Genomic DNA, 20,840 nt, shown 5'->3' with positions numbered 1-20,840 from the left:
CTGCACGTTAACCTGAAGAGAATCGTGAACAAGGACTCCCAAGTCCCTTTGTGCTTCTGATTTCCTAAGCATCTTTCCATTCAGAAAATAGTCTATGCCTCCATTTCTCCTTCCAAAGTGCATAACCTTACACTTTTCCACATTGTATTCCATCTGCCACTTCTTTGCCCACTCTCCTAGCCTGTCGAAGTCCTTCTGCAGCTCGCTCGGATCCATGCTAGGATCTTACCCTGAACACCTTGGGCTCTTAACTTATTTAATAGTCTCCTTTGCGGCACCTTGTCAAACTGGAAATCTAAATAAATCACATCCACTGGTTCTCCTTTGTCTAACTTCCTTGTTACTTCCTCAAAGAATTCTAACAGATTTGCCAGACATGACCTCCCCTTGACGAAGCCCTGCTGATTCAGTTCTATTTTATCATGCACTTCCAAGTACTCCGCAATCTCATCTTTCATAATGGACTCTAAAATCTCACCAATGTCTGAAGTCAGGCTAACCAGCCTATAATTTCCCGTCTACTGCCTCCCTCCCTTCTTAAACAATGGTGTTACATTAGCCACTTTCCTGTCCTCTGGGACCTTTCCTGCCTCCAGTGATTCCGGAAAGATCATCACCAATGCCTCCACAATCTCCTCAGCTATCTATTTTAGAACCCTGGGGTATTGTCCATCCGGTCCGGGTGATTTATCCACCTTCATACCTTTCAGTTTCCCCAGAACCTTCTCCTTAGTAATGGTCACTGCACTCACCTCTGCCCCCTGGTTCTCCTGGAGCTCTGGAATCCCACTGGTGTCTTCCTCCGTGAAGACTGATGCAAAGTAACTATTCAGTTCATCTGCCATTTCTTTGTGTCCTACTATTACTTCTCCAGCCACATTTTCCAGTGGTCCAATGTCTATTTTTGCCTCTCACTTACCTTTTATATATTGAAAAGGACCTTGGAAGTGTCCTCATTTCTTTCTGTGAATGGTACTTCTTGAGTAGTCGTTTCAGTATCTATCACTATCGGCATTGAATAGTCCTCAGGAATAGAATCTGAACTCATACTGTGTCTGTTCCAAGTTTCAAAGTACGACTCTCCAGACCTTCTAAAGGTAGAACCTCTTGAGAAGTTTCTGCAAACTCACTTCATGCAGCAAATAACTGATCAGCATGACATTGCCAAATTATTTTGTCATCCATCTGCTCGGTGTACGATAGAATGATTTAATGATTGCACAAAACATTCAGTCTAAACTTTTGTTGCTGGATAGTATGGAGCTGACTTGATATGGTGTATACCGTTCCCTTTCAAGTAGTCCTCACACTCCTTCAAAATAAACTGACAATCTTCTTCGGTGTTCCAAAGCTTCTGAACATTTTGTCTAGTTTGGTCTGCTGAGTCGCCATTGATTTAATTATCGCGATTTCTGGCTAATTAGAGTGCATGACCACAATCGTTAATAACATGTGATCCTCCAGTGGACCAGCTTCATCGATGTGTATTCTCTGCCATGGCTGTCTGCCATTTCCACAGATATAATAGTGGTGTGTTCCTTCGTTTTTGCGCAGGATTGACATTGCCCTACTTTCTCTTCAATGTGAGCATCTAATCCTGGCCACTAAAAATAACTGTGCCATTTCCTTCATCCTCACCACACCAGGATGTTCCTCATGCAGTTGGTCAAGTACTCTTCTACGTAAGCACAGAGGAATAATAACATAGATTCCCCACAAATAGGACTCATTCTGTACTGTCAACTCTCGTCTTCATGGGATGCAGGGCTTGATGTCTGGATTTTTCTTATCAATGTCTTTTTGGAGCCTTTTGGACAAATTCCTTCATATTCCCCATCACTGGATTTGTTATTATGTATCTTTGAACTGGAGATGGAGTCACAGGTACACTGTCCACGAGCGAGAAATACAAAATATTAACAAAAATTTCTCCTGGGTTACGCTTGACTAAAAATGGCATCATGATAAAGCATCAGTATTTGCATGCTGCTCTTACTTGTGATATTGGGTATTGTAAGTGTCTGCTGACAATGGCAATGAACATCTTTGAAATCTCTTAGTTGCCAAAGATGGTATACCTTTACACGGCACAATGATTGCAGTCACGTGTCAAAGAAGACCATTACCGGCTGAAAATCTAATCTGCAATCTTGCTGTGAAGAAAGTGTTCTGAAAGAACCACCATCAGACGCAAATATTTTCATCCTTGTTATTTTTCACCCCTTTCCCCCTTTGTGTTTGTCTGTCTTGTATGTGACTGGAGGGTGGGCCAGTTAAAGTGGGAATTAAGGGTTAGATGATAGTTAACCAGATGTATTTACTGCATTTTTTCATGATAGTTCTTGTTATAAATGAACAGTACCTGTGTTTAAACTTACAAACCTGGTGACATAGTTATTCGGCAGCTAAGGGCCAAAGACTTTGGGTATTTTTACAAGAATTATTGGTGAATTCACTTGTGTTGTGACTTCGGGGAATGTGGAGCTAGTATTGACTGTGAACTAGCTCAGGGTGTAGTAACAGGTGTTAAAAACAATTAGAATCTTTCTTCATATGAATTCCATGTTTCATAATCCTCATCGAACGCACCCATGGCGCGCCTCTTTTCCCTGCCATTATTTGAAACTCGGCTCTTTGAGTCTATGCTTCCTCCATTCTGACTGTGTTGGAAAATCTGTTACAAGCAATCCCTTGAACAAACAACAAGGAAATATTTCCTTTTTCTGCTTGAATATATTTTGGCTTTTTGCCCAAATAGTGGACCATGTAGAGTCGGTACACTTTGAAATCCCTGTGCGCTGCAGTCAGTGTAGTTCCAACATGTCCCTGCAGCCCAGACCACACTCACTTCAACACAAGCAAGTCTTCCCCCACTGTTGGTCTTCTGACTCACAATTCCTGTTGAAACTTTTGTTCAACCTTCACATCGGCGGCAGTGCTTCACCTGATGTTTGTGTGTGTGTGTGCAAGTCTGGTCTCTAGAATCTACTGTTGCTCCCAAAGCCATCCCACAATTAGTTGATGAAAACGTTCATTCAAGTGAATTTTCTGTCTCAATCCACATCACCAGTTTTTGATCCTGTTATATTACTTTGCTGTCGCAAAGAGAAAAGATATGGAGGTGACCACACTCTGGGTTCTTGTAAAACATGATGAGAGGTTTACAAAGGGTGTTGCTCATACGATCAATATGGTGATCTGCCCAAAGTCCATGCAAACAGTCTGCTGACATCACTACATATCATGTGATGCAGAACCAGCAAGAATATATTTCCATGTACATAACACTGGGCCAAATATCTTCAGCTGCTTCATTAATGACATTCCCCCTGTCAAATGGTCAGAAATGCAAATGGTTTCCATTTATTGTTATGTTCAGTTCCATTCTCAACTCCTCAGATAATGAGGCACTCTGGGTGGGATTCTCCCATCTTGCGGCAGAGTGCCCATGCCGTCGTAAATACCATCGCGTTTTACGATGGCGTGAATGGGCTGCTGCTAGCAGTAATTCTGGCCCCTACAGGGGGCCAGCATGGCGCTGGAGCGGTTCACGCCACTCCAGCTGCCGATCCTGGCGTGAACTGTGTGCCGTGCATGCGCAGTGGCACCGGCGCCAACGCGGACATGCGCAGTGGCACCGTCGCCGATACGCGCATGCACAGTGGCCTCCTTCAAAGCGCCGGCCCCGACGCAATATGGCGCAGGGCTACAGGGGCCGGTGTGTAGTAAAGGAGGCCCCCAGCCAGAAATGCAGGCCGGCTGATCGCTGGGCGCCGATTGCGGGCCAGGCCACATTGGAGGTCCCCCCCGGGGTCAGATCTCACCCCCCCCCCCCGCCCCCCACAGGCCGCCACCCGAATCTTCAACGCTGAGGTCCCACCGGCTCAGAGCAGGTTAGAATGGCACCGGCGGGACCCATTTTTTTTCTTACGGCCGCTCGGCCCATCAGGGCCGGAGAATCAGCGGGCAGCCGCATAAGGCGGCCTGCGACTGGCGCCGCGCGAACCACGCTGGCACCAATGGCGCCGATTCTCCGCTCTGAGGAGAATCGCGTGCCGGCATCGGGGCGGCGTGGCATGATTCGCGTGGCCCGCCGGCGATTCTCCGACCCGGCACGGGGTCGGAGAATCCCGCCATGTGTGCCTCAATGCAGCAAGGTCCGGGCAACATTCAGGATGGGGCTGCTAAGTAGCAATTAACAACAAAAGTTCCAGGGAATGACCACCTCCAACAAGAGAGAATCTAACCACCACCCCTTGACATTCTGTGACATCATCACTGAATTCCCACGATCAACATCCTTGAGGGAGTTACCATTGACCTGAGAAATAACTGGACCAATTACAAAAGCAGTCCAGAGGCTGAGTATTCTGTGATGAGTAAGTTACTTCCTAACTCCCTTGCCCATTCCATTGCCTAAAAGGTACAAGTCAGGAGTGTGTTGGAGTACTTCCTACTTGCCTGATCATAAAACCATGATGTCATAAGAAATAAGAATAGGTGTAGGCCATTTGGCCCTTGAACAAGCTCCACCATTCTCATAGCTAATTTGATAATGACCTTATCTCCACTTTCCTACTTCCCTGCCACAGACCTGTAACTCCTTTACAGACCAAAAATCTGGCAAAGTCAGCCTTGGATAGATTCAATGATCAAGCCTCACTGCTCTCTGTGGAAGAGAATGTCAAAGACTAATGATCTTCTGAAAGAGAAAAGTCCTCTTTATCTCAGTCTTAAATCCCTTATTTCTAAAATAGGTCTGCTAGTTTTAGATTCCCCACAAGGAGAAACATCCTCTCAGCACTTACCTTGTCAAGCCCCTTCGGAATGTTGCGATTCAGTGATATCGCCTTTCATTCTTTTAAACACCAATGTGTATAGGTCCAACCCGCTGAAACATTCCTGATAAGATAACCACACATGACTGCAACTCCACCAACATTCCAGAAACTTGACTCCATGCAAGACAAAGCCGCCTGCTTGATTGACAACATATCCACCATCTCAAACATTCGCTCCCCCACCAGCAGCACATAATGGCAGCAGTGCGAACCTTCTACAAGACAGATCTCAGCAACTCCCAAAGGCTCCTTCCAAACCCGCAACCTCTGCCATCTAAAAGAACATGGTCAGCAGATGGGAGCATCATCAACTGCAAGTTCCCCTCCAAGCCATTCACCATCCTGACTTGAAAATATATCGCAGTTCCTTCACTCTTGCTGGGTCAAAATCCTGAAATTCATTTTTTAAAATTTCATTCATGGGATGTTGACAACACTGGCTGGCCAATTTTATTGCCCGTTCCTAATTACTCTTGAACTCGGTGTTTTGCTAGGCCATTTCAAAGGGCATTTAAGCATCAATTGCATTGTTGTGGGTCTGGAGTCACATGTGGGCCAAACCAGATAAGGATGGCAGATTTTCCTCCCTGAAGGACATTAGTGAAGCAGATGGGGTTTTATGACAATTGACAATGGTTTCATGGTCATCATTCGCCTTTTAATTCTGCACCACATGGACTGCCGTGGTTCAAATAGGCGAATCATCACCACTTTCTCAAGGGCAATTAGGGATAGGCAATAAATCCTGGCCTTGCCAACAATTCTCTCGTCATGTGAACGAATAAAAAAAATCCTGAAAACTTTGAAGACATTTCCAGCAATTTATCCCTTGAGTAAACGCTTGTGGAATATCACGATTTAGCTACAAGTGAGCACAAAGCAGAAGAAGGAGGGTCAGTACATCACAAAGAGGTCAGGAACTATTTGATAGCACAAAGGTTCTGGTGGCCAGGAAATCAAGTGAAATTCTCTTGCATCAAACAGCATTTCAGTTATCGCCGCCTGTCCACATCAAACTGAGTAATAAATTGAACACAGCACATTATCAAATGATGACACTGACATGAAATGTGGAAAAGTGAATCCCTTCTTCCCGTTGAGCAGAATCGCAAGAACTAGTATATCAGCTTTCTCCTCCGACTGAAAATTATTCAAAAAAACATCCTTCCTGCAATGAACAGGCCTCCATTTCCTGTTCTTTTACCATTGTCCTTTACCTTCCCCTCCTACACTGAGGATCATCATCTGACAGCTCTTGCACCCATCACCATGTTTTCCATTGTTTCTCCTCAACACATTGAGTCACAGGCAGGAGAATGGCACAAAGACATAATTCTCATTTGAAGAGTCGGTGCAGATATGATGGGCCGAGTGGCCCCCTTCTGCACCATAACAATTCTGTGATTCCTTCACTCCCTCTTTCTGTCGACCTTCCAGTCCCCTATCCTTCTCCCCTTCCACTTTGTGCTTTCCTCAATCCATTCTTTTTTTTCCTCCCATCTTTTTATCTTTCCTTACCTCCCCCCTCTCCCTCTCCTTAATTATACCTCTTCTTCCCTTCTAGCCATCACTCCCTCTTCTCCTTCCCCTCAATTCACTATCCCCCTCCTTTCCTCTTCGGCTTCTCTTCCTGGGTCCAGTTATTTTCTATGTGTGACACGACAAAAAACCACTAGCCATATGTTAATATTTTAAAGTTGATATTGCTGTTGTGCCCTCAGCCCATGGAAAGCAATGGACAATACTGGACTAGTAAGAGACAGTGAGAGTGAACAGGTAGAGAATAGACTAAATTTGTGAGGATGGAAGATTTACTTAGCTTGTGTCAGAGGAGAATCTCCAGGGAAAAATCCTCACCACAAAAGACAGTCCTGGTGTTAAACGTTGCCAAGTTGGGAGAGGGCAGGATCAGAACTAAACTGCCAGGATTTAAGAATCACTTTTTGCTGGGATAGGGAAAATTGAATGGTTACTTAAGGGACAATGTGAAGTATACCTGTGAATTAAGTTTTTGGTGGTGTTAAAAGTAAAAGGAGAAAGTTCTGTTCTGTAGCTTAAAATATAATTTGCCGCCAAAAATAAGGTTTCATCAACTGTGATTTTAGTCTCATTGTCATAGGGCAGGATTCTCCTGCCTCCCAACCACGTGTCCCGTGGTGGTGGAGCAGGCATGCTGTTTGCTGGTGGCGGCATTCTGTGCTCCTGCTGCTGTCAATGGGAATTCCCATGAAAGCCACGCCGTGCTGCTAGGAAACCCATGGGCAGCTGTGTGCTGCCAGCAGGACCAGGCAATCCCACCACCAGCGAACAGCCGGAGAATTGTGGCCATAGTAAAAGGTTTAACTGGTGAAATATTGTTGTGTCATCCTTTCATTTATGAATTGCAAGTTTGAATTTCTTGTTTTTAAAAGCTATCAGTCTCCAAGGGGATATTAACACTGAAATTCAAGAGGGAAATTTTCACCAATGAGATATGCGTTACTCTGAAGAGCTGAATTAATTTTTGTTGGCTAGCTCATTTTCATATCCATCGGGGTATCCCACTGGTGTTAATCTCAAGTAAAATGGAAAAGACAGGCAGAATCTTAAACATATTTTTTTCAAAATGTCGGTACCAGCGAGAAAACCAGAGAATTCCACCCGTGCTGGCAGTGGGAAATCGTATGGAATAATGAGCCTCATTAAAAAGTGGGCCGCCGGACTTCCGGGTGCGGCGATGACCAGCTGAGTCGCACGTTTCGGCAGCTCCCGGTGAAACGGACTTTTGGGCTCTTGATAGGAGCCCCAACGGCAATTTTGACGGCTAAAAACACTGTGCGGTAAACCAGAAGGGAATCCCCCCTGGATACGGATGAAAAAAGGAGGAGAAAGTGGCCGGATTGCAGTGGATCCTTTAGAACAGCGGCAAGGAAGGCAAGCAAAAACCAAGATGGCGTCGGAAGGTGGCAGTTTAACATGGGGCCCTGAACAACAAGAGTTCTTGAAATGCTGTGTGGAAGAGCTCAAAAAGGAAATGAAGAAAGAGCTGTTGGCCCCGATACTACAGGCGATCGAAGGGCTAAAGGAGGAACAAAAGACCCAGGAGCGGGAGCTTCAGGTCGTGAAGGCAAAGGCAGCCAAGAATGAGGACGACATACAGGGCCTGGTGGTGAAGACGGAGACGCATGAGGCACATCAGAAACGATGTGTGGAAAGGTTGGAGGCACTGGAGAACAACGCAAGGAGGAACAACCTGAGGATTCTTGGTCTTCCTGAAGGTGCGGAGGGAGCGGAAGTCGGGGCATATGTGAGCACGATGCTGCACTCGTTAATGGGAGCGGAAGCCCCGGCGGGTCCATTGGAGGTGGAGGGAGCATACCGAGTGATGGCGCGAGGACCGAGAGCATGAGAAATTCCCAGAGCCATAGTGGTGAGATTCCTCCGTTTTAAGGATAGAGAAATGGTCCTTAGATGGGCAAAGAAAACTCGGAGCAGTAAATGGGAGAACGCGGTGATCCGCGTTTATCAAGACTGGAGTGCGGAGGTGGCGAGAAGGAGGGCGAGCTTTAATCGGGCCAAGGCGGTGCTTCATAAAAAGAAGATAAAATTTGGAATGCTGCAACTGGCAAGACTGTGGGTCACATATCGAGGGAGGCACCACTACTTTGAGACGGCGGATGAAGCGTGGACTTTTATTGTGGAAGAAAAACTGGAATGAGCGGGTTATTAAAAAGAACGTTTGAACAAAGTGGTGGGGCGAATGTGGGGGCCAAGAGGGGGGTTAAAAAGGGGGGAAAGAGGAGTTTTATGTACTAATCCTGCGATGTGGTAACTTTTCTCTCTTCCACAGGTGGTGAGGGGGGGAGGTGGAGGAGATGGGGCGTTGGCCATTGGGGGCGGGGCCAAGGGAGAAGCGCGGGCTTGGTTCCCGCGCTATGATAATCATGGCGGGAATAGAGAAGCAGGAAGGAGGGGGCGTCGCACGGGGCGAGCCGAGGTCACGGGGGGAAGCCGAGGTCGGTCAGAGTTTGCTGACTTTTGGGAGCAACATGGGGGGAGTAATTACGCTAGCGGGGGATCTAGCGGGGGGGGGGGGGGAGGGGGGAATTACTGGGTTGCTGCTGCTGGGGAGAGGGGGGAGCTGGTATGGGAGGGGATGGGCGGGGGGGCACCGCCTGGGGGAGATACAGCTGCGTGGGAACCGGGTGAGGAGCTGGAAAAAGGGGATGGCTAATCGACAAGGGGGGGGGGGGGGGAGGAAGCCCCCCAACCCGGCTGATCACGTGGAACGTGAGAGGGCTGAACGGGCCGATAAAGAGGGCACGGGTACTCGCACACCTTAAGAAACTTAAGGCAGATGTGGTTATGTTACAGGAAACGCACCTGATACTGATAGACCAGGTTAGGCTACGCAAAGGATGGGTGGGGCAGGTGTTCCATTCGGGGCTAGATGCGAAAAACAGGGGGGTGGCTATATTAGTGGGGAAGTGGGTAATGTTCGAGGCAAAGACTATAGTGGTGGATAACGGGGGCAGATACGTGATGGTGAGTGGCAAACTACAGGGGGAGACGGTGGTTTTGGTAAACGTATATGCCCCGAACTGGGATGATGCCAATTTTATGAGGCGGATGCTAGGACGCATTCCGGACCTAGAGATGGGAAAGCTGATAATGGGGGGAGATTTTAATACGGTGTTGGAACCAGGGCTGGATAGGTCGAAGTCCAGGACTGGAAGGAGGCCGGCAGCAGCCAAGGTTCTGAAAGATTTTATGGAGCAGATGGGAGGTGTAGACCCGTGGAGATTTAGCAGACCTAGGAGTAAGGAGTTCTCGTTTTTCTCCTATGTCCATAAAGTCTACTCGCGAATAGATTTTTTTGTGCTGGGAAGGGCGTTGATCCCGAAGGTGAGGGGAACGGAGTATACGGCTATAGCCATTTCGGATCACGCTCCACACTGGGTAGACTTGGAGATAGGGGAGGAAACAGGAGGGCGCCCACCCTGGAGAATGGACATGGGACTAATGGCAGATGAGGGTGTGTGTCTAAGGGTGAGGGGGTGCATTGAAAAGTACTTGGAACTGAATGATAATGGGGAGGTCCAGGTGGGAGTGGTCTGGGAGGCGCTGAAGGCGGTGGTTAGAGGGGAGCTGATATCAATAAGGGCACATAAAGGGAAGCAGGAGAGTAAGGAACGGGAGCGGTTGCTGCAAGAACTTTTGAGGGTGGACAGACAATATGCGGAAGCACCGGAGGAGGGACTATACAGGGAAAGGCAAAGGCTACATGTAGAATTTGACTTGCTGACTACGGGCACTGCAGAGGCACAATGGAGGAAGGCACAGGGTGTACAGTACGAATATGGGGAGAAGGCGAGCAGGTTGCTGGCACACCAATTGAGGAAAAGGGGAGCAGCGAGGGAAATAGGGGGAGTGAGGGATGAGGAAGGAGAGATGGAGCGGGGAGCGGAGAGAGTGAATGGAGTGTTCAAGACATTTTATAAAAAATTATATGAAGCTCAACCCCCGGATGGGAGGGAGAGAATGATGGGCTTCTTGGATCAGCTGGAATTTCCCAAGGTGGAAGAGCAGGAAAGGGTGGGACTGGGAGCACAGATCGAGATAGAAGAAGTGGTGAAAGGAATTAGGAGCATGCAGGCGGGAAAGGCCCCGGGACCGGATGGATTCCCAGTCGAATTCTATAGAAAATATGTGGACTTGCTCGCCCCGATATTGACGAGGACCTTTAATGAGGCAAAAGAAAGGGGACAACTGCCGCCGACTATGTCTGAAGCAACGATATCGCTTCTCTTAAAGAAGGAAAAGGACTCGCATTGTAGCGCATTGTAGCGGGACCTATTTCCCCCCTGAATGTAGATGCCAAGATCCTGGCCAAGGTAATGGCAATGAGAATAGAGGAATGTGTCCCGGGGGTGGTCCACGAGGACCAAACTAGGTTTGTGAAGGGGAGACAGCTGAACACGAATATACGGAGGCTGTTAGGGGTAATGATGATGGCCCCACCAGAGGGGGAAACGGAGATAGTAGTGGGGATGGATGCCGAGAAAGCATTTGATAGAGTGGAGTGGGATTATTTGTGGGAGGTGTTGAGGAGATTTGGTTTTGGAGAGGGGTATGTTAGATGGGTGCAGCTGTTGTATAGGGCCCCGATGGCGAGCGTGGTCACGAATGGACGGGGATCTGCATATTTTCGGCTCCATAGAGGGACAAGGCAGGGATGCCCTCTGTCCCCATTATTGTTTGCACTGGCGATTGAGCCCCTGGCGATAGCGTTGAGGGGTTCCAAGATATGGAGGGGAGTACTTAGAGGAGGAGAAGAACACCGGGTATCTTTGTATGCGGACGATTTGCTACTATACGTGGCAGACCCGGCGGAGGGAATGCCAGAAATAATGCGGATACTTGGGGAGTTTGGGGATTTTTCAGGGTATAAATTGAACATGGGGAAAAGTGAGTTGTTTGTGGTGCATCCAGGGGAGCAGAGTAGAGAAATAGAGGACCTACCGTTGAGGAAGGTAACAAGGGACTTTCGTTACCTGGGATCCAGATAGCCAAGAATTGGGGCACATTGCATAGGTTAAATTTAACGCGGTTGGTGGAACAAATGGAGGAGGATTTCAAGAGATGGGATATGGTATCCCTGTCACTGGCAGGGAGGGTGCAGGCGATTAAGATGGTGGTCCTCCCGAGATTCCTCTTTGTGTTTCAGTGCCTCCCGGTGGTGATCACAAAGCCTTTTTTTAAAAGGATTGAAAAGAGCATCATGGGTTTTGTGTGGGACGGGAAGACCCCGAGAGTGAGGAAGGGATTCTTACAGCGTAGCAGAGATAGGGGGGGGCTGGCACTACCGAGCCTAAGTGAGTATTATTGGGCCGCTAATATTTCAATGGTGAGTAAGTGGATGGGAGAGGAGGAGGGAGTGGCGTGGAAGAGATTAGAGAGGGCGTCCTGTAGGGGGGGGGTGGGGGGGGGAGGGGGAGGGGGGTGGGGGGGGGGTGGGGAGGGGGGTGGGGGGGGGGAGGGGGGTGGGGGGGGTGGGGGGGGGAGGGGGGTGGGGGGGGTGGGGGGGTGGGGGGGGGTGGGGGGGGGGGAGGGGGGTGGGGGGGGGGTGGGGGGGGGAGGGGGGTGGGGGGGGGTGGGGGGGGAGGGGGGTGGGGGGGGGGTGGGGGGGGGAGGGGGTGGGGGGGAGGGGGGGGGAGGGGGTGGGGGGGGAGGGGGGGGAGGAGGAACCAGAAGGACTCTCAGGGTTGTTAATATATACTGTATAATATGTATAGGTCGTTGCAACAGATAATTATATATTGGACTGTTAAATTATATTTTTGGAGAGTGTTACTTGTGATAAGGCAGTTGCCAATTAGGGTTAGTTTTCATTTTTGTTATTTATTATTTATTCATTTTTTGTTTATAAAATAGGTCATTGTTATTTGTGTTGTTATAATATTGTGTAAAGGATGCACAATGTACTGTGTTGGTTGACCAAAAATTTTTAATAAAATATTTATTAAAAAAAAACAGTGGGCCGCCACTGATTCATTCGGCCAGGACAACTTAATCTCTGCAATCAGTGGGGCTCTCCATATATGCGCCTTCCAAGTACTCTCCAACACTGCTCCAGATCTAGTTGGGGAATGGCTGCCACGAAGCCAGCACCAAGAATCCCAGAGGGAGCCCTAACCAAACTCCTGGATGATGTGCAGCAGAAGCCGGACGTCCTATACCCGCATTTTTACAGATTTCCTTCCACCAAGGTCACCATCCCTGCCTGGGAGGCATTGGCAGCCTTAGTGTGTGCCAGCTCACTGCAGAAGAGGACTGGGCAACAGTGCCGCAAGAAGATGACCTCAACGATGCTCCCCATCATGATCTTAAACATGGTCAGCGATGAGAGACTTCATTAAAATGCCTTGCATAAGGATCCACATTGGTGTATCTCTCTCATGTAGATGTTATTTTGGGCATTGGAGTCTATGCTTGGGGTCAACACTTCCAACTATTTTGATGAACACAAATAACCAAGTAAATTAAATAAAATAAACTGAGGCAAATTAAAGGGACAGTAACTTAAAGGGGAACTGCCTTAAACAAAAAGCGAATAACAAATAAACTTTTTAAACAGCAAACCAAAATGTGATTCAAGGGTTCAAAAAGGCATCCCAGGCCCTCCGGGACCCAACGGGCATGGAAGGTCTCCAGGGTGAAGGTGGACATAGTATGCTCCCTCTCCAGGAAAACCCAATCATGAATATAGCCGCGGTAAACGGGCATACAATCGGGACGGATGATCTCTTCGATCACTGGACCCGTTGATGGCGAATTTGGCCAGTTGGTCAACGCTTCCGTTGGGTTAAGATCTTGGCTCCAATCTGTGACGTACTCATGTATTCTCCAGCACAGAGTGACATGATAGCACTAACAGTAGGACAGTGGTTAGCAAAGTTGCTGCACAGCTCCAGGCTCCCAGGTTCGATCACTGTCTGTGCGGAGTCTGCACGTTCTCCCTGTGTCTGCGTGGGTTTTCTCCGGGTGCTTCAGTTTCCTCCCACATTCCAAAGATGTGCAGGTTAGGTGGATTGGCCATGCGAAATTGCCCTTAGTGTCCAAAAAGGTTAGATGGGGTTACGGGGATAGGGTGGAGGTGTGGGCTTAGATCGGGTGATCTGTGCAGATGGGCCTGTGTAGACTCGATGGGCCGAATGGCTTCCTTCTGCACTGTAAATTCTATGATCTATTGCTGTTCTGACATAATTCATACAAGTGACTCTTCAGGGAAGCGTTAGGGAGCTTTTCAGGCAACTGGCTTCCTCCGATGGTAGGCGAGGAAGCCTACCTGATATGTGTGAAGACTGAGGTTAGCACGTCAGGTTCAAATTTAGATGGTATCCTCATTCCATCAGCTCACAAGGGCTGCAAATTGAATGATCCTCCATCTGTAACCCTGGCACTAATTCCTGACAGTCAAATCTCCATAATCGTGCGCTTGGCTTTCCATGCAGCTTATCCCTTCTCACACTGCTGCCTGAATGTTGGGTTCAAATCTCACAGCAGTAATACTCCCCACATTGAAAGGGTCTTCAGGCCTCCTGAGGCAGGGAAACACCCCTTTGCTGAGTCCCCCATTCAGCCCTTTCAGCCTGGCCTCTCACTGGACCCCAATCAACCTCACTATTGTCCCCAGTGCTGACCTTCTTCAGTCACCTCCTTCCAACCATTTTTCTCACTCTGGAAGGATACTCCCTCAGTGACGATATCAACACAAGCACATCCTAAGTGCCAGCCACCAGATCATTTTAAACCAAAGGGCGCCCCACAATGTCGGGAAGGTAAGGCTTGTGAGCGATCTCTCCCCCTGAAATGGTGATACCCCCCACCCCCGGAGCTGGCCCTGACTTGAACTTTTCTGGATCCGCCATGTCCTCTCTGTTGCCCACTCTGTGACTGTCACTTGAAGTTGAGGGCGATCTGAGCCTTCACCTTCTATATCCCCTTCGGCGGTGAGATCACCAGGTTCATGTTTTTATAAAGCTGTTGTAAATGGCGCCAGTCTGATGAGACCCCGGCATCCGCTGAATATTCAGCGAGGGGGGACAAACCGGAGTGAGTGTTCGCTAATGACATGCTACTGCATTAAAATTAGGTTCCTGGCTCCCGTGACCTTACATGTTACTTCATTGGCAAGTGGGGTTGAAAATTGGAAATCGCAATCTTGGCGGCAAGACTTGCATTTTCTGATTTTCTCCTGCGCACAACTAACGCAGGCTCAAAATCACCCCCAACATGTGGGGAATGCTGTTAAATTAGAATACAATCTATAATGAAACAATTTGATCAAAGATTGCAGTAGTGGCAGCAGAAGATAAGCAGGCTGATGGAGCAATAGGTAAGTAGCAATGTGCTTGGATCATTCAGCTCAGTCTCAGCTAGCTACAGTAAATGGTTTATGTGTCCATTTTGTCCGCTTTTTAAGAATGGGATCAGGCCCTGACAGTCAAAAGAGGGACAAAGGCATGGACAAAGTGAAGATGAACACAGTTTGTATGGATGCAACCTCCAAGGCTCCTTGATGACAATGAGCAAAGGAGAGACAGAAACAGGTCCCAGTTGAGTGACAATGATTGAAGTTATTCTGTACTAGGCTAGTCATTTGTCAAAATAGTACTGCATACTCAATATCTGGTTCCCCTACTCAGGAGGGCCTTCTGCTTATGACAGCTGTGCCACTAACACGTGGGAGACAACATGAGGCTATTCCAGTGCAAGCTCCAGAGATGCAACCAGGAGCAAGCTGCCATCACCCTTTTGTAAATTTCAAGAATAAATCTCAGTTGATGCTTGTCTCACTGATCCATTTTGTCGCTTACATTTCTTTTAATTCTTATTAATTTGAATGTTATCCTTTTTGTATTCAATATTTTTTAATTTTACCTTTTTCAATCCCTTTTGTCTCCCAATATATAAAGTTATTTGCTGACTTTGTTTTCTTACTTCTTGCTGACACAATTCCATTTGAAGGAGCAAAATAGAAAGGAGTGATAATGTTGGGATAATTTCTGACAGTAACAAGGGCGTGTGAGTAAATATAAGGAAGATATTCGATTTGTGACAGAATAGAGGTTACTTTGGGACAAGTAACATGTGTCATGTGAGAGTACCTTTTAAGAGATGGGTGTTTATCAAATAGCTGTAGTGGATATACCTTTAAGAAAGGGGTGTTTATCAAATAGCTGCAGTGATGTCAGAGTGTGGGTGGAGCTGCGCTGTCTGTCTGCTTTTACTTTCGTTTTTGAGCTGGCAGCTACTGTGTGCTTAGTTTTGTTTTTAGTGTTGGAGCAGCATCCAGCCAAACAAGGTGTAATTTTGACCTCTCTCTGCATGAAAAGAATGTCTTCAGATCACTTGCTAATTTAAAAGTGATAACTGCTCTCAGTAGAGAATTTAAACTTGCTGTCTTTGTTAAAAAGGGTATTTGTCTTATGGATGTTGCTAGGAAAGATGAATGGTTACATATAGAGTACTGTATTCTTTGGGGGGAGTATTTGAGTTGATAGTTGCTAAGATGTTTACTGTGTGTTTATAAAATGTTAACTGGATTCATAGAATAAACATTGTTTTGTTTTAAAAGTACTTCAGATCTCTGTTGCATCACACCTGTAGAGTGGGCCCTCATGCTCCCCCTAACCAAAATCTATTAAAAGTTGTGGGTCAGGTGAACTCCATGATACACTTTGGGGTTCTCTAAACCCTTGCCCATAATACCTGACTAATGAATAATTTAAAATTGGAATATAAAATGTGCTTTGTAACAGTTTTTTAATAACATAATTTCCAAGAATTGTCATTGAGCTTCTCATCCAGTATGTTTCACTTTTTCTTGTCAGTTTTTGAATAAATCTAACCTAAACAGTGAGTATTAATAATGTATCAGTTACAACATGGAACGCATTGTGGTGGAAGCAGGCTCAAAAGTACCTTTCAAACAGAAATTAGATATGCTCTTGGAAAATAAAACTGAACATACATATGGGGAAAAGAGTAGGACAGTGGGATTAATTGAGTAGCTCTGAAGAGTCAGCACAGGCACAATGGACCAAAAAGCCTCGTTGTGTACTGGAGGACTCTGTGATATCTTCTGGATATATCTGTTTTGGAAGCTCGGTAACTCCTGTGCTCGTTCTTCATTGATATCATTCACATCCTCAATTTGAGCAGGATTTTTTTTTTCAAAGAGGATAGAAAATTGAAATTGGCAAAAGAAACTGATATTGAAATGATTTGAAGATCAATGATTTGTCATTTTCATTAAAAATAAGCTTATGTTATACAATCGTATAACTATCGAAATTGACTCATTCTCTGACTATAAATTGAATGGGCCTAATTAACAATTATGGAATCCAATCACCAAAATAACAAGAAAAATCCTGCAAAGTCCCAGAATCAATAGCCTCAGTCATAATATGCCTGGCACAAAGGAAGATGGTTGTGGTTGTTGGAGGACAGTCACCTCAGCTTCAAGGACATCACTGCAGGAGTTCCGCAGGGTAGTGTCCTAGGCTAAACCATCTTCAGCTGCTTCATCAATGACCTTTCTTCCATCAGAAGGCCAGACATGAGGATGCTTGCTGATAATTGCATAATTTCACCACCATTCACGACTCCTCAAAAATGAAGCAGTCCATGTCCAAAAGCAACAAAACCTGGGCAATATCCAGGCTTGAGCTGACAAGTGGCAAGTAATATTCATGCCATACAAGTGGCAGGCATTGGCCATCTCCAACAGGAGAGGATCTAACCATTGTCTCTTGACATTCACGAGTATTACCACTGCTGAATCCCCCACTGTGAACATCCTGGGGTTACAATTGACCAGAAACTGAACTGGAATAGCAATACGAATAATATGGCAACAGCAACTAAGGATGAGCAACAAATGCTGGTCTAGCTGTCGAAGCCCACATTCCACAAAAATGAATTTTTAAAAAGAAAAAGTCAGAGACTAGGAATCCTGTGGCGAGTAACTCACCTCTTGACTCCCCAAAGCCCATCCACAAGTCAAGAATGTGATGGAATATTCTCCACAAGAGTGTGATGGAACATTCTCCACTTACCTGGATGAGTGTGGATCCAACAATACACCAGGAGCTTGACACCACCCAGGACACAGCAGCCCACTTGATTGGCACCCCCTCCCACAAATATTCACTTCCTCCATCACTGACGCGCAGCAGCAGTGTGTACCATCTATAAGATGCATTGCAGGAACTCACCAAGACTCCGTAGACAGCACCTTCCAAACACATGACCCATGCTGTTGAAAACTAGTGAACATGGATTAATTATTTACAATTTAGCAGGACTCCATTTGAACCTTCTGCTCTCAGGTTCCAGTTACAGTGATCTGACATCACAGATGGTGCATGCGTGCTATTAGCATGATAGCTATTAATCCTTTATATTACACCCACCTGAGGCCAATTAGAATAATACCACTGCCTTGTGTGACAGTAATACATTGTACCGATGGCCATGTCATGGTAGGCCAAAAAGAATGGACCTCAAAGTTCAAGCCTAGTGCTGGAAGAGAGGTCTCCAAAAATGCATCAATGATAGGAGAGTAAAGGCCAGCCATGGGAAGGCCTGTGGACTCATTGTGGGCCCAAGGTGCACTCGCCAAGAGTCTTCGGAAATATTTTTAAAAATCTATACTCACCTCATTACTAATTACCACTCTGCTGCATCCTGCCTGATTTCTTTCCTTAGTTGATATTGTGGAAATTCTTTTAGCGATGCCTGAAACAGATGTAGCAGTCAGTCTATCAGTCGCTGAATCATATTTTATTGTTATTGACCCACCACCATCTAGAAAGATAAGGGCAGCAGATCCTCGGGAACACCAGCACCTGAACGTTCACTTCCAAACCACTCACCATCCTGACTTGGAAATAAATCACCATTCCTTCACTGTTGCTGGGTTATAACTCCCTCCCTAGCAGCACTGTGGATGTACCTACACCTCAAGGACTGCAGCAATTCAAGAACGCAACTCACCACCACCTTTTCAGGGGTAATTAGAGATGGGCACTCAATTCTGGCCTTGCCAACGAACCCTCTGTCCCATGAATGACTAATAAAATATAGATTGTGAACAGCTGTGAATGTGAAGGTCCATGATTTTCCATCTATCAAACTTAATGGATGGTAAATTGGTGTCACAGCCCACAATTTCTCAGTAATTATGACTGATGAGTGAGACTCCCTGCTGGCAGCAAGTATTAAAAAAAATTAGCACTTATTTTTTATAATATGTTCACCTCTTGACTTTTAGATTGGCAGAACCTATTCAACATTACTGACAGGACTAGAAATAATAGACAGTGCTTGCAACTTCCCAAAATTCTATTTTCAGCACAATTACTGAATGGACGGATTACTGATTAGAGACCTGTATAACTACGGCATGCACTTGTAGTAATTTCCTCTTAATTTATATTGTTGCACTTTTCTCACACATTACAGCTACAGAACAGTACCTAAGTAGTTATCTTGAGATCTCAGGGAAAGGAAGGAAAATGTATAGTGTAAATAGAACAAATTGAGGAAATTAATGTGCTCTATGTCCTGTTTAATTTATTGAAGGTTCATTTCCAGTGTCGTCTATAATGGCTGACAATAACAATAAAATACGATTCAGTGACTGACTGCCACATCTATTTTAGGCATTGCAAAAATAATTTCCACACTATCAACTAAGGAAAGAAATCTGGCAGGATGCAGCAGAGCGGTAATTAGTAATGAGGTAAGTATATATTTTTTTATATTTCCGAAGACTCTTTACGAGTGTACCTTGAACCCACAATGAGTCCACAGACCTTCCCATGGCTGGCCTCTTTCCTATCATTGACAGCATTTTTGGAGACCTCTCTCCCAGCACTAGGCTTGAACTTTGAGATCCATTTTTTTTGGCCTACCATGACATGGCCAACGGTACAAGGCAGTGGTATTATTCTAATTGGCCTCAGGTGGGTGTAATATAAAGTGTTAATGGCTATCATGCTAACAGCATGCATGGAACCTGACAGCAGAAGATTCTAATGGAGTCCTGGTAAAATGTAAATAATTAATGCATGTTCACTAGTTTTGAACAGCATGGTTTCCAGCTATTGAAGGCACTCAGAGCCCAGTCGTCACATCAAAACTGGAGATAGTACAGTTACTGTTAATTGAAGTCTGGGAGTTAAAATGGCCATGTCAAGGAGTTCATGAGGAACTTCAGTGCACCCCACATCCAGCTTGTCCCAAACCCACAGTAGCACAGTGGTTAGCTCTGTTGCTTCACAGCACCAGGCTCCCAGGTTCGATTCCCGGCTTGGGTCACTGTGTGGAGTCTGCACTTTCTCCCTGTGTCTGCGTGGGTTTCCTCTGGGTGCTCCGGTTTCCTCCCACAAGTCCGAAAGACGTGCTGTTAGGTGAATTGGAAATTTCGAATTCTCCCTCTGTGTACCTGAACAGGTGCCGGAATGTGGCGACTGGGGGCTTTTTGCAGTAACTTCATTGCAGTGTTAATGTAAGCCTACTTATGACAATAAAGCTTTTCCCAGATCTTTATGACCCATCCACAGTAAAGAGTATGTTTGGAAACCAAGATTCAGGCCTTTTTATTTTAAATTTCAACCTGCGAGGGCAGTTCTAATTTATCATCATTGTTTGGTTACATGTTTCTAGCTACTTATGACTTGGAACATTTTTTGCACTTGGTTTTCTTTTTATATTCAACTGTATTTGCAGATGAAATATGAATTCCTAATTATTTTATAAGGATGATAGTAAACTTCTCTAGTTTCTTTTTCTATACTATGAATGTAATTATTGTAATTTTACATTATAAAAATGCACAATGAAAAAGAAAATTCATTTTTAAAAACAGTTCAGAACAAAATGCCTTGTTGTCAAAGTTGTTACATGGAATCTGCTTCACAGAGGCAAGTTCCAACAAATTAAGGTTTGTTTTTAGTTCAATTTTTGACAATAGCTGAAGTAAAATCTTCTCAGCTTCCATTAGTAATTTTGACACCTTTGAAGATACACTGTTAATTTTAGCAATCATTCAGTAAGTTCATCATATTTCTACTATAATCCGACAGGAAGCTTTCGCTCATGGGGTTTAAGCTTTTGTAGGCATCCATTATCATGGAGGAAATTTGTGAAGTTTTGAAGGTGTCAATCATCAAAACGAAGGATGAAAAATCATACAACTTTGAAAGTTGATACCCAGAAGCTGTGTGCCTTCATAAGATATAAATGTTGGGTCATAATAAATGGATATCATTACACTATCTGCACAGGTGCTGTTCAGACAATATTTGGCATTAGTGCATTTAACTTTCTTCAATAATTTGGTACTCATTATCTAAAATTACATTGTCTGTCATTGTCTACTGCATGTGTAAGAGCTAGGTATTGACCAAATCATTACAGATGAAAAAGTGGCTGCCAATCATGTAT

General features: G+C 45.6%; 1 long non-coding RNA gene across 2 annotated transcripts in view; it reads left to right on the top strand.

Moving 5' to 3' along the window:
- Positions 1–20,840, top strand: part of LOC140425740 (uncharacterized) — a 63,738-nt gene that overhangs the window by 24,768 nt on the left and 18,130 nt on the right. For both annotated transcript variants that reach the window (XR_011947966.1, XR_011947967.1), the window contains exon 2: positions 19,055–19,134. This is a non-coding gene — a long non-coding RNA (uncharacterized lncRNA). The remainder of the gene's footprint in view (positions 1–19,054; positions 19,135–20,840) is intronic.

The sequence above is a fragment of the Scyliorhinus torazame genome, chromosome 6 (assembly GCF_047496885.1).
Source record: "Scyliorhinus torazame isolate Kashiwa2021f chromosome 6, sScyTor2.1, whole genome shotgun sequence".
Lineage (NCBI taxonomy): Eukaryota > Metazoa > Chordata > Chondrichthyes > Carcharhiniformes > Scyliorhinidae > Scyliorhinus > Scyliorhinus torazame.
The sequence above is the reverse complement of the archived record's forward strand: the minus strand, read 5'-3'. Positions and strand labels throughout refer to the sequence as shown.